The sequence below is a fragment of the Lactuca serriola genome, chromosome 5 (genome assembly GCF_051521515.1).
Source record: "Lactuca serriola cultivar US96UC23 chromosome 5, Lser_US96UC23_V15, whole genome shotgun sequence".
Taxonomy (NCBI): domain Eukaryota; kingdom Viridiplantae; phylum Streptophyta; class Magnoliopsida; order Asterales; family Asteraceae; genus Lactuca; species Lactuca serriola.
In genome coordinates, this window is record NC_136412.1 from 198,594,076 (window position 1) to 198,604,780 (window position 10,705).

Below are 10,705 nucleotides of genomic sequence, written 5' to 3' on the forward strand. Positions count from 1 at the left end.
AAAATATGATCATAGAAATGACTCCATTCTTGTATGACTCATACATGCTACACGTTGTGGAGTGTTTGAAGTATTCACCCCTGTTATTGGCCCTAACACAGGTGGAAGCAGTTCCGATGTCATTGCACTCACAAGTTTATTCATCTGCAACCTATGACAAGAACAAAGATCATATCTACTTTACGATACATGACAAGAAATCCTCCACTTCAAAAGTGAATTTTTGTTCACTTTTAGGGCTTGCAGTTGATTCTTCAATCATCTCGCCTGATTTCATCTCTATAGCGCAACTTTTCACGATGATGTATGAGATGGGATACACAGATGTGCTTACATTGATTGCAAAGGTCAAGAAATTGTGTTTACCATCGCAATGGAATGGGTTGCTGACATTGCTAATCAAGGGTTTGGCAGAAAGATGTGGTGGTTCAGACACAACAAGCAAAGGCTTTCTTACTATTCTTTATGGTTTATACAACGAGATCAACCTAGATTATGGGACTATAATCTGGTCCCAAGTTGTTCAGAGTCTAAACACGACGACCCATTACTCGGAAATTTCTTGTGGTCGTTTCTTGTCACACCCCCGAACCAGACGACGGAAACGTCCGGGGGCTGTTGTGACTCAATTGAATACCATAACATTGAATATATATGAAACATAACAACATTCGTCACCATGCATTAATATAGTACAACCAGTAGCGTTTACATGAAATACATCGTTTAAACATTACATTCCCAAAAATAAATTGTTCGACTCGTACATACATAAACTGCAGGCCACCACTGAATATTATTTCCTTTGTATCACTGGTTCCCTGAGAATACAAGTATTTTGAAAAAAAAACGTCAACATATGAAATGTTGGTGAGTTCATAAGCGGTATTTGAAGAAAACAATGTTCGTATCGTTTGAAAACCACCAGAAAATCCGATATTTTCTGAAATGAAAAGCTTTCGAAAATGTTTGTGAAGATCCATAGGTATGCTTGTTTGTTTCTATACTTGTAAAAATTTTTCATTAAAGTTGTATACATTTCGAGTCCGTTATGTATTGAAAAACCCTAGGAAAACCCGATGTTTTCCTAATCATTTGAATTCCATGAAGTTGCGTTGAAACCATTGCAAAAAGAGTAGTCTCATTCCCAGGCGAGGTTGGATTATTTTTGAGCATGATTAATTGCTACAAACACGCATTACACAAACGACCAGTTTATAGCTATACTAACGATCCCGAAGGCGTCGTCCGTACTAATCACGTTATCCAACCGCCCTGACTACGTGTCGTCCCACATCCGAAGAGAAAGAGGACACGAAGACCTCGATGACTCCATTAACCGGTTGGGGATAAAAAATGTGTACGAGGGGTCCCCGACCCGCCTCGCATAAAATGTAGACTTTACTAGCAATACCAAAGGACCCTTGGGGACCAGTAGTATACAAGCCATTGAAAGTCCCTCTACGTTGTGCCAAGTCGGTGAAACCCAACACTTCGTAGAAAAAAAAGGTCTTTGGGCCTTAAGATCAGGTCATTGGGCTAGCTAGGCCCAACAAACAAGATTTTACACTTTTGGGGGCCAAAGATGGTGCGTAGACGTCTGTGCACACTCGCATGTATATTGAATTCCCAAACGTTATTTGTATGAATCGTAGTGTCGTCGTGTTAGTAGTTTCGGATTTTCATTGGTTCGAGACCGAACCAATTCGTTTCACAACGATTTTGGTATTGTAGTGTATTGTATTTCGTCGATAGTCGCGGTACCATTGTTTGATCAAATTGCATGTATTGAATTAGCCTTGAAAGTTTTTCTGTTTTCAGCCCCTCATTGTTTGTAAAATTTACTTTTTCAACCCTTTAGTTAAATACTTTCCGGTTTGGTCCTTAAATCAATTTTCTTGACATTTTAACACCAAAAATTATTGAAATTGATATTTTTCAGCATATTTATCAATGAAAATAGTTTAAGTCCCTGAAATTTCAGTTTTCTCGGTTATAACCCTTCTTTTTCGCAACTTTGACAATTTTGGCCCAAATTGTAAAATTTTTACAACTTTGGTCCTTTTTAAATTTAAAAAGCATTTTAAACCTTTGAAAAGGACTTGGAACACTTATAGTCCACTGTTTTACAGAAAAATACAGTTTTGGCCCTCCAAAACAGAAAATCTCGCATAATGGGCCTCATTGGGCCGAAAATGTCATTTTTTAGCCCATTAAGCTTGAAATTTATGTTTTTAATCCTCTAATGAGTATATTTCCAGAAATTGTTTTATTGAAACTGTTTAGGCACACCTCATCCATCAGAATACGTGATATGTCAATTTGGGCCCTTAATTTTGTATTTTTCACATTTTAGGCCGAAAATTTGTGTTTTTAGCCCAAAGAAAATTGTTACTAAACCACTTAGCCATTTTTCTTGAAACACTTTGTATGTAGACATATATTTGATGCTAAAACCATTTAACATAAGAGATATCTCGGTTTTGAGGGGTTTTATGGCTAGATCCAACATTATAGCACACAAAAGCATACATGTAAGCATGGAAATCATACAAGGCATACAAAACACATATAGATCTACACTTTCACTTGTATTCCCCCCCCCCACAAAACTCATAAAAACAGAAAATAGGGGGTATGAAGCTCACCTTGGTGTGTGATTTCGGTTTTTGAAGAAAAGATGGAAGAAAACTTGGTGATTTTTGGCCTTAGCACCCTTTTCTTGAAGATCTCGAGTTTGGTATGCTTCTAAGAGGTAAGATCACGATTTTTGCATAGATTAGGAAAGGATTTTGATAACAAAAAGAATCTAAGTCATAGATCCAAGCATAATCTTACCTTAGATGAAGAATTTTGTGGAAATTTCCTCGTGAATGCTTCCTAAGTTTCGAGATTTTTGAGTGGAGAGGGAGGAGTGTTCTTGAGTGTTTTTGAGAGAGTTTGAGAGATTTTTGTGGTGTGTGTGTGTGTGCTTGTGGCCGAGAGTGAGAGAGAGAAGAGAAGAAGAAATGATATTTGAGGTGATGTGCATGGAAGAATGAGAAATAATGCATGGATGTCCAATGGATAATAATGAGGTGGCAATGGTAAAGTTAACTCTTCCATTTCCTCTTGGGCTTGGGCATTGGGCCGAAAACATGGAGAAAAAAAAAGGAATTTGGGCCTTTTGCTCCTAAGCCCAATATTTAAGTTAGCCTTGGGTATGTTTTAAGCCTAAATGAATGTGGTAGGATTTTTATATTTTTATTGGACTAGTTTAGGTTATCCATGTATCAAGGCTTTTAATTCATTTCATTCTAGGCCCAATATGGCCCAAAATGTTGAAATAAATTAGTGTGGGTCCAATTAGAGCCCAATTAGGGTTCTAAGCCCATGATAGTCTAATTGGATCCAATAAGGAAGTCCTAGTCCAAAATGGACTTAAACAAGGACTTCTAGGGTTTCCAATTGTTTGATGACTATTTGTAGTACTTGTATAATGTATTTGATTGAAGTTTTTGAAGTCATAATCATAGGTGTCAATCATGTTCTTAGGTTTTTGATTCACATTAGCTTGAATGTATAGATTACATGACACAAAATTTCTAGTTGTGACATCATCCCCCCGTTAGAGGGAATTTCGTCCCGAAATTCTGTTTGAAAGCTAGATTTGAGAATGCTAGAACAGGTGAGGGTACTTTTGCTTCATTTGATCTTCGCGTTCCCACGTGAATTCTGGCCCACGCTTTGCGTTCCACCGTACCTTCACGATCGGGATGCGACTTTGCTTAGTACGCTTCACCTCCCTGTCCATGATTTCAATTGGTTCTTCGACGAACAGGAGATTCTCATTGATTTCGATTTCGTCAAGAGGAATGACAAGGGTTTCATCTGATAGGCACTTCTTCAGATTAGAGACATGAAACACGGGGTGTACACCGTTTAGCTCTGCGGGTAGTTGTAGTCTGTATGCTACTGGGCCTATTCGGGCGACGATTTCGAAAGGTCCAATGTATCGCGGGTTCAGCTTTCCCCGTTTTCCGAAACGTATAACCCCTTTCCAGGGTGAGACTTTCAACAGTACTCGATCACCGACCTGGAATTCTAAGGGTTTTCGCCGTTTATCGGTGTAGCTCTTTTGTCTGTCACGCGATGCTTGTAATCGGGCTCTGATCTGAACGATCTTTTCTGTGGTTTCACGAATAATCTCCGGTCCTGTTAGTGCCCTGTCCGACGTATGCGTTCTTGCTAGCTGGGTGTCACCTACCTCAGCCCAACAAAACGGTGATCTACATTTACGCCCGTACAGTGCTTCGAAAGGGGCCACCTTGATGCTCGAATGGTAACTATTGTTATATGAGAATTCGATCAACGGTAGGTGGGTATCCCAAGACTTTCCAAAGTCTATCACACAAGCACGAAGCATGTCTTCAAGCGTTTGAATGGTTCGTTCACTTTGACCGTCTGTTTGTGGGTGATATGCGGTACTCATATCGAGATGAGTTCCCATTGCCTTGTGGAGTGATTGCCAAAAGCGCGATGTGAACCTACTGTCCCTATCCGAGATGATAGATTTTGGCACTCCATGGAGTCTTACGATTTCTCGTAGGTACAACCGCGTCAGTCTCTCCATCTTGTAGGATTCTTTGATTGGCAGGAAGTGGGCAGATTTCATCAGTCGGTCGATTATTACCCATATGGTGTCCAGTCCGTCCGACGTCTTGGGCAGCTTGGTCACGAAATCCATAGAAATCCCCTCCCATTTCCACTCAGGGATTGCCGGTTGCTATAACAATCCGGAAGGTTTCTGGTACTCCACCTTTACTTTGGCGCACGTAAGGCACTTACTAACATAGGTCGCGATTTCCGCCATCATGTTAGGCCACCAATAGTGTTGTTTAATGTCCAAGTACATCTTGTCCGAACCGGGATGAATGGAGTATCGTGTCTTGTGGGCTTCCTTCATAACGGTCTCCCTAAATCCTCTGATTTTTGGGACCCAAATACGGTTCATGAAGTAGTATACCCCATTCTCTTTTGCTTCTAGGTTCTTCTCCATCCCGCGCAATGCCTCACTAGTTCTATTTTCCGCTTTCATAGCCTCTGACAGGACTGATGCAATTTGAGTGGCCAGATGAGATTGAATGGTTATCGAGTGTGTTCTCGTACGGCGACTAGAGTACTCCTTCCGACTTAATGCATCAGCTACCACGTTGGCCTTGCCTGGATGGTACTTGATCTCGCATTCATAGTCGTTTAGCAATTCCACCCATCTTCGTTGTCTCATGTTCAGCTCCTTCTGATTCAAGATGTGCTGGAGGCTCTTGTGGTCCGTGAAGATGGTGCACTTTGTACCGTACAGGTAGTGCCTCCAAATTTTCAGAGCGAAGACCACGGCTCCCAGTTCTAGGTCATGGGTCGTGTAATTTACTTCGTGCGTCTTTAGTTGGCGGGACGCATATGCGATCACTCTTCCACGTTGCATGAGAACGCAACCTAAACCCTGATTCGACGCGTCACAGTAGACTACAAAATCTTTCGTTCCTTCAGGTAGAGATAGTACAGGAGCGCTGCAGAGAGCTTGCTTCAAGGTTCGAAACGCAATCTCTTGTCGGTCTGTCCACTTGAATGGCACGCCCTTTTGCATAAGCAAGGTAAGCGGCTTGGCGATCTTAGAGAAGTTTTGGATGAATCTCCTATAGTAGCCTGCTAGGCCTAAGAACTGACGAATTTCTGTGGGCGTAGTCGGAGTTGCCCATCCTTCCACAGCTTTGACCTTAGAGGGATCCACATGAATTCCATCTTGACTAACTACGTGGCCTAGAAAATTCACGCTCCGTAGCCAGAACTCACACTTAGAGAGTTTGGCGTAAAGCTTTTCCGATCGCAGAGTCTCTAGGACTTGTCGGAGATGTTGGCCATGCTCCTCTTTGCTTCGAGAATAGACGAGGATGTCATCGATAAACACAATGACGAAGTTGTCAAGGAATGGTCAACAGATTCGATTCATTAGGTCCATGAATGCGGCAGGTGCATTTGTTAGACCGAAGGGCATTACGACGAATTCATAATGTCCATAGCGGGTTCGGAAAGCGGTTTTAGGAATATCCTCTTCTCGGACTTTGAGTTGGTGGTATCCGGACCGTAGATGTATTTTAGAAAAATAGCTAGCTCCTTGGAGCTGGTCGAATAGATCATCGATTCGTGGGAGTGGGTAGCGGTTTTTAACAGTTTGTTTATTTAACTCTCTGTAATCGATGCATATTCTGAAAGATCCGTCCTTCTTTTTGACAAAGAGCACCGGAGCTCCCCATGGCGAGTAGCTAGGTCGGATAAATCCTTTGTCCAGAATCTCAATGAGTTGGCTGGACAATTCCTGCATTTCAGCAGGAGCCAACCGATATGGTGTTTTAGCGAGAGGAGTTGCTCCTGGAACGAGGTCGATCCGGAACTCAACCTGTCTCTCTGGGGGTACTCCTGGAAGATCTTCAGGAAACACGTCCGGAAATTCACACGCTACCGGAATATCTTGGATGTTAGTTTCTTCTTTGGTCTTGTCCACTATGTGAGCCAAAAACGCCAAATTGTTCTTTCGCAGATGTTTTTGTGCTTTGATGCACGAGATAAGACGAAGATTCGTGCTAGGTTTGTCTCCGTAAATTACTAGGGTTTCGTGATTCGGGAGACGAAGGCGAACGGCCTTCTCGTGGCACATAATCTCAGCATGGTGGGGGCTTAACCAATCCATGCCGATAATCACATCGAAACTCCTAATTGATACTGGCATTAGGTTTATTCGAAAAACGCGTTGGTTGAGGGTTAGGGTACATCCGATGTAGATTTCCCTAGTGGATTTGGTTTTCGCATTGGCCATTTCCACCGTATAGGTTTCATTTAGCTTCTGGGGTTGTTGTTTCAATAAATGTTTAAACTTCTCGCTTACGAAACTTCGCTCCGCTCCGGTATCAAATAAGATGCATGCATAAGTGTAGTTTAGGAGAAACGTACCGGTCACAACTGCGGGGTCCTGAACTGCATCACTCTGACCCATAGTCAGCATTCTTCCTACTCCCCTGTTTCCTGAGTTGTTGTTAGGGCAATCTCGGCGGAAATGCCCTGTCCTTCCGCACCCGAAATAGGTGTGGCTAGGCCCTGCATTGTTGCCGCCGGCATTGGTGTTGTTGGTATTGCGGTGGTTGTTGTTGTTGTTCTGATTGTTTCCCTGACTCTGATTCTGGGGAGGATAAGTCCTGCAGAACCTTGCAGTGTGTCCCCTTCGGTTGCAACTGGTGCAATGGAACTCCCTACATTCTCCATGGTGATGGAAACCGCACTTGTTGCACTTGGGAAAATTACCGGAATAGGGTTTTGAAGCATTTGAAGCAGCTGAGGCTGGAGCATGTGGTGTGGCTGGAACCGGTGCGGTGACAGCGTTAACTGCCACTGTCTGCTGCTTTTTAGAGGTCTCGGGGCCCTGACGCCCCTTTCTCTTGTTGTTCCACCCTTTCTTACCATCACCCTCCTTTTTCTTCTCAGTCTCCACTGGCTTCTCGCCCTTCTTGTTGTTATGATCATATAGCCTCTTTGCCAATCTCTTCGCACTGTCAAATGTTTCAGGGTTCGCAGCTATCACATTCCCCTGAATGGGAGGTGTCAGTCCCCAGATGAATCGTTCGATCTTCTTTCCTTCTGATGTGATCATACCCGGGCACAACAGAGATAGTTCGCTAAATCTCGATATATAGGCATCGATGTTCGCATTCTGCACAGTGAGGTTCCATAATTCCTGCTCCATCTTTTGTATTTCGCCTCGGGGGCAGTACTCAGCCATTAACATTTCTTTCATTTCTGCCCAGGGGATAGAGTTGGCGACAGGGAGCGTCATAGCTTCCACGTGTCCGTTCCACCAAGTGAGTGCTTGGTCCACAAAAGTACAGGCCGCGAACTTCACCTTCATCTGCTCGGGGCACTCGCATATCTCGAATACCGACTCTACCTTCTCGATCCATCGCTTCAGAGTGATCACTCCTCCAGTGCCGTCGAAAGCTCGTGGTTTAGCGTTGGTGAAGTCCTTGTAGGTGCACGTTTTAGGGGGTCCTTGGTTCGTCCCGTTGTTCGAACTTCCGGATCCTTGCCCGTTACCTCCTCCGTTGTTCCCTCGGTGAAGTTGTGCCATAGCTGCTGTGACCGCAGCAGACACGGCTGCCTGGAAAGCAGTGGTGTCAACTTCGGGCGGGGTTGGTTCGGGATTTCCGCGAGTAGCTCGGCGAGGCATCTTTCTGTCATGAAACGGAAAGATGTTGAGTGTACGTGGTTCTTGTGAGGTTGTGATCCTACTAACTAGGTGTATGGTACGAACCTAAACTTTACTACTATCGGGCATACAATCATAACGTCTCAACACATAACAACTGGTAATATCATAGCAAAACACACAAAAGTTCATTAATATTATCCGCATGTAATACAAGAAAATTTGCTCATAAGAGCATACATAAGTGACACTAATCCGACAGCATAACGGCTCCATGAGTAGTGTAATCACTTAAACATAGAGCCGGAGTACATAACATAGTTCCTAATGACCTACTATGATAAGTCTATCCCTAACCGTGATGAGCTGCGTCAGGAGGTGGTGCCGAGGTCATATGCCGAAATGTTGCGCCAGTAGCTGCGCCATCTCTGCCATGTCTCCAATAACCTCATCCCTCTCATGCTCTGCTTGCACTGCCCGAGCCTCCATAGCATACAGCTGTTGTCGCAGTGCGACGATCTCAGCTTCGAGGGAACGGTTCTCTCTTGGGGGGTTCGCTGGTGGAGCGGGGTGATCTGGTTGTGCCTCGTTCTCGCATGGCGGGACGGGGTCCTGGTCCCCGACCTGGCTGTCTTCGTCGTCATCGTCGAGCTCTCCAAATTTGTAGTCAGTGTCTACGTATTCGTCGGGTCCGACGTCGTGTGCTTCCCCTGGATTCTCTCCCGGCTCATCCACAAGCATCCCGTGAGCTACTAGGACCTGATGAAACTGGATACCCTGCTGCTCCTCCTCAGGCTCCTCCTCCTCTAGCCACCCGTTGTTTCCCTGATTAGGGAAGTAGGGGTCTCCAGGGTGATGAAAACCAGCCATGCTGTCTGCGCGAGTACGTAAATATGCTAACATTATTCCTAGGTGCTATGACTATTGTACAGACTAAGCGAACGTTCTCTTTCTGGTGATAAAGGTATAGTTTTAGGTTCCCTAGCTGTCCCGATCTCATCAAGACGTGTGTTAGTTTTACTTTGGAGGGAATGTAGTTGATCAGGCTACATTCACTCCTTGGTATCACTAAGAACAGTCCCGAATTAACCGAGATGCCAGCATTATTGTGTTTGATTCGGCGTTAGGTCCTTATTTCTAATGCAAGCAAGTGTGTTTTATTTACTTGTTTTGTTCAGAGTTATGTTAGTCCCTCTTTTGGTTTATAGTTGCATATCAATGTGTGGCTCGACATGCTAGTTCACTATAAACAAAGCTCTGATACCAACCTGTCACACCCCCGAACCAGACGGCGGAAACGTCCGGGGGCTGTTGTGACTCAATTGAATACCATAACATTGAATATATATGAAACATAACAACATTCGTCACCATGCATTAATATAGTACAACCAGTAGCATTTACATGAAATACATCGTTTAAACATTACATTCCCAAAAATAAATTGTTCGACTCGTACATAAATAAACTGCAGGCCACCACTAAATATTATTTCCTTTGTATCACTGGTTCCCTGAGAATACAAGTATTTGAAAAAAAACGTCAACATATGAAATGTTGGTGAGTTCATAAGCGGTATTTGAAGAAAACAATGTTCGTATCGTTTGAAAACCACCAGAAAATCCGATATTTTCTGAAATGAAAAGCTTTCGAAAATGTTTGTGAAGATCCATAGGTATGCTTGTTTGTTTCTATACTTGTAAAAAATTTTCATTAAAGTTGTATACATTTCGAGTCCGTTATGTATTGAAAAACCCTAGGAAAACCCGATGTTTTCCTAATCCTTTGAATTCCATGAAGTTGCGTTGAAACCATTGCAAAAAGAGTAGTCTCATTCCCAGGCGACGTTGGATTATTTTTGAGCATGATTAATTGCTACAAACACGCATTACACAAACGACCAGTTTATAGCTATACTAACGATCCCGAAGGCGTCGTCCGTACTAATCACGTTATCCAACCGCCCTGACTACGTGTCGTCCCACATCCGAAGAGAAAGAGGACACGAAGACCACGATGACTCCATTAACCGGTTGGGGATAAAAAAATGTGTACGAGGGGTCCCCGACCCGCCTCGCATAAAATGTAGACTTTACTAGCAATACCAAAGGACCCTTGGGGACCAGTAGTATACAAGCCATTGAAAGTCCCTCTACGTTGTGCCAAGTCGGTGAAACCCAACACTTCGTAGAAAAAAAAGGTCTTCGGGCCTTAAGATCAGGTCATTGGGCTAGCTAGGCCCAACAAACAAGATTTTACACTTTTGGGGCCCAAAGATGGTGCGTAGACGTCTGTGCACACTCGCATGTATATTGAATTCCCAAACGTTATTTGTATGAATCGTAGTGTCGTCGTGTTAGTAGTTTCGGATTTTCATTGGTTCGAGACCGAACTAATTCGTTTCACAACGATTAGTGTATTGTATTTCGTCGATAGTCGCGGTACCATTGTTTGATCAAATTGCATGTATT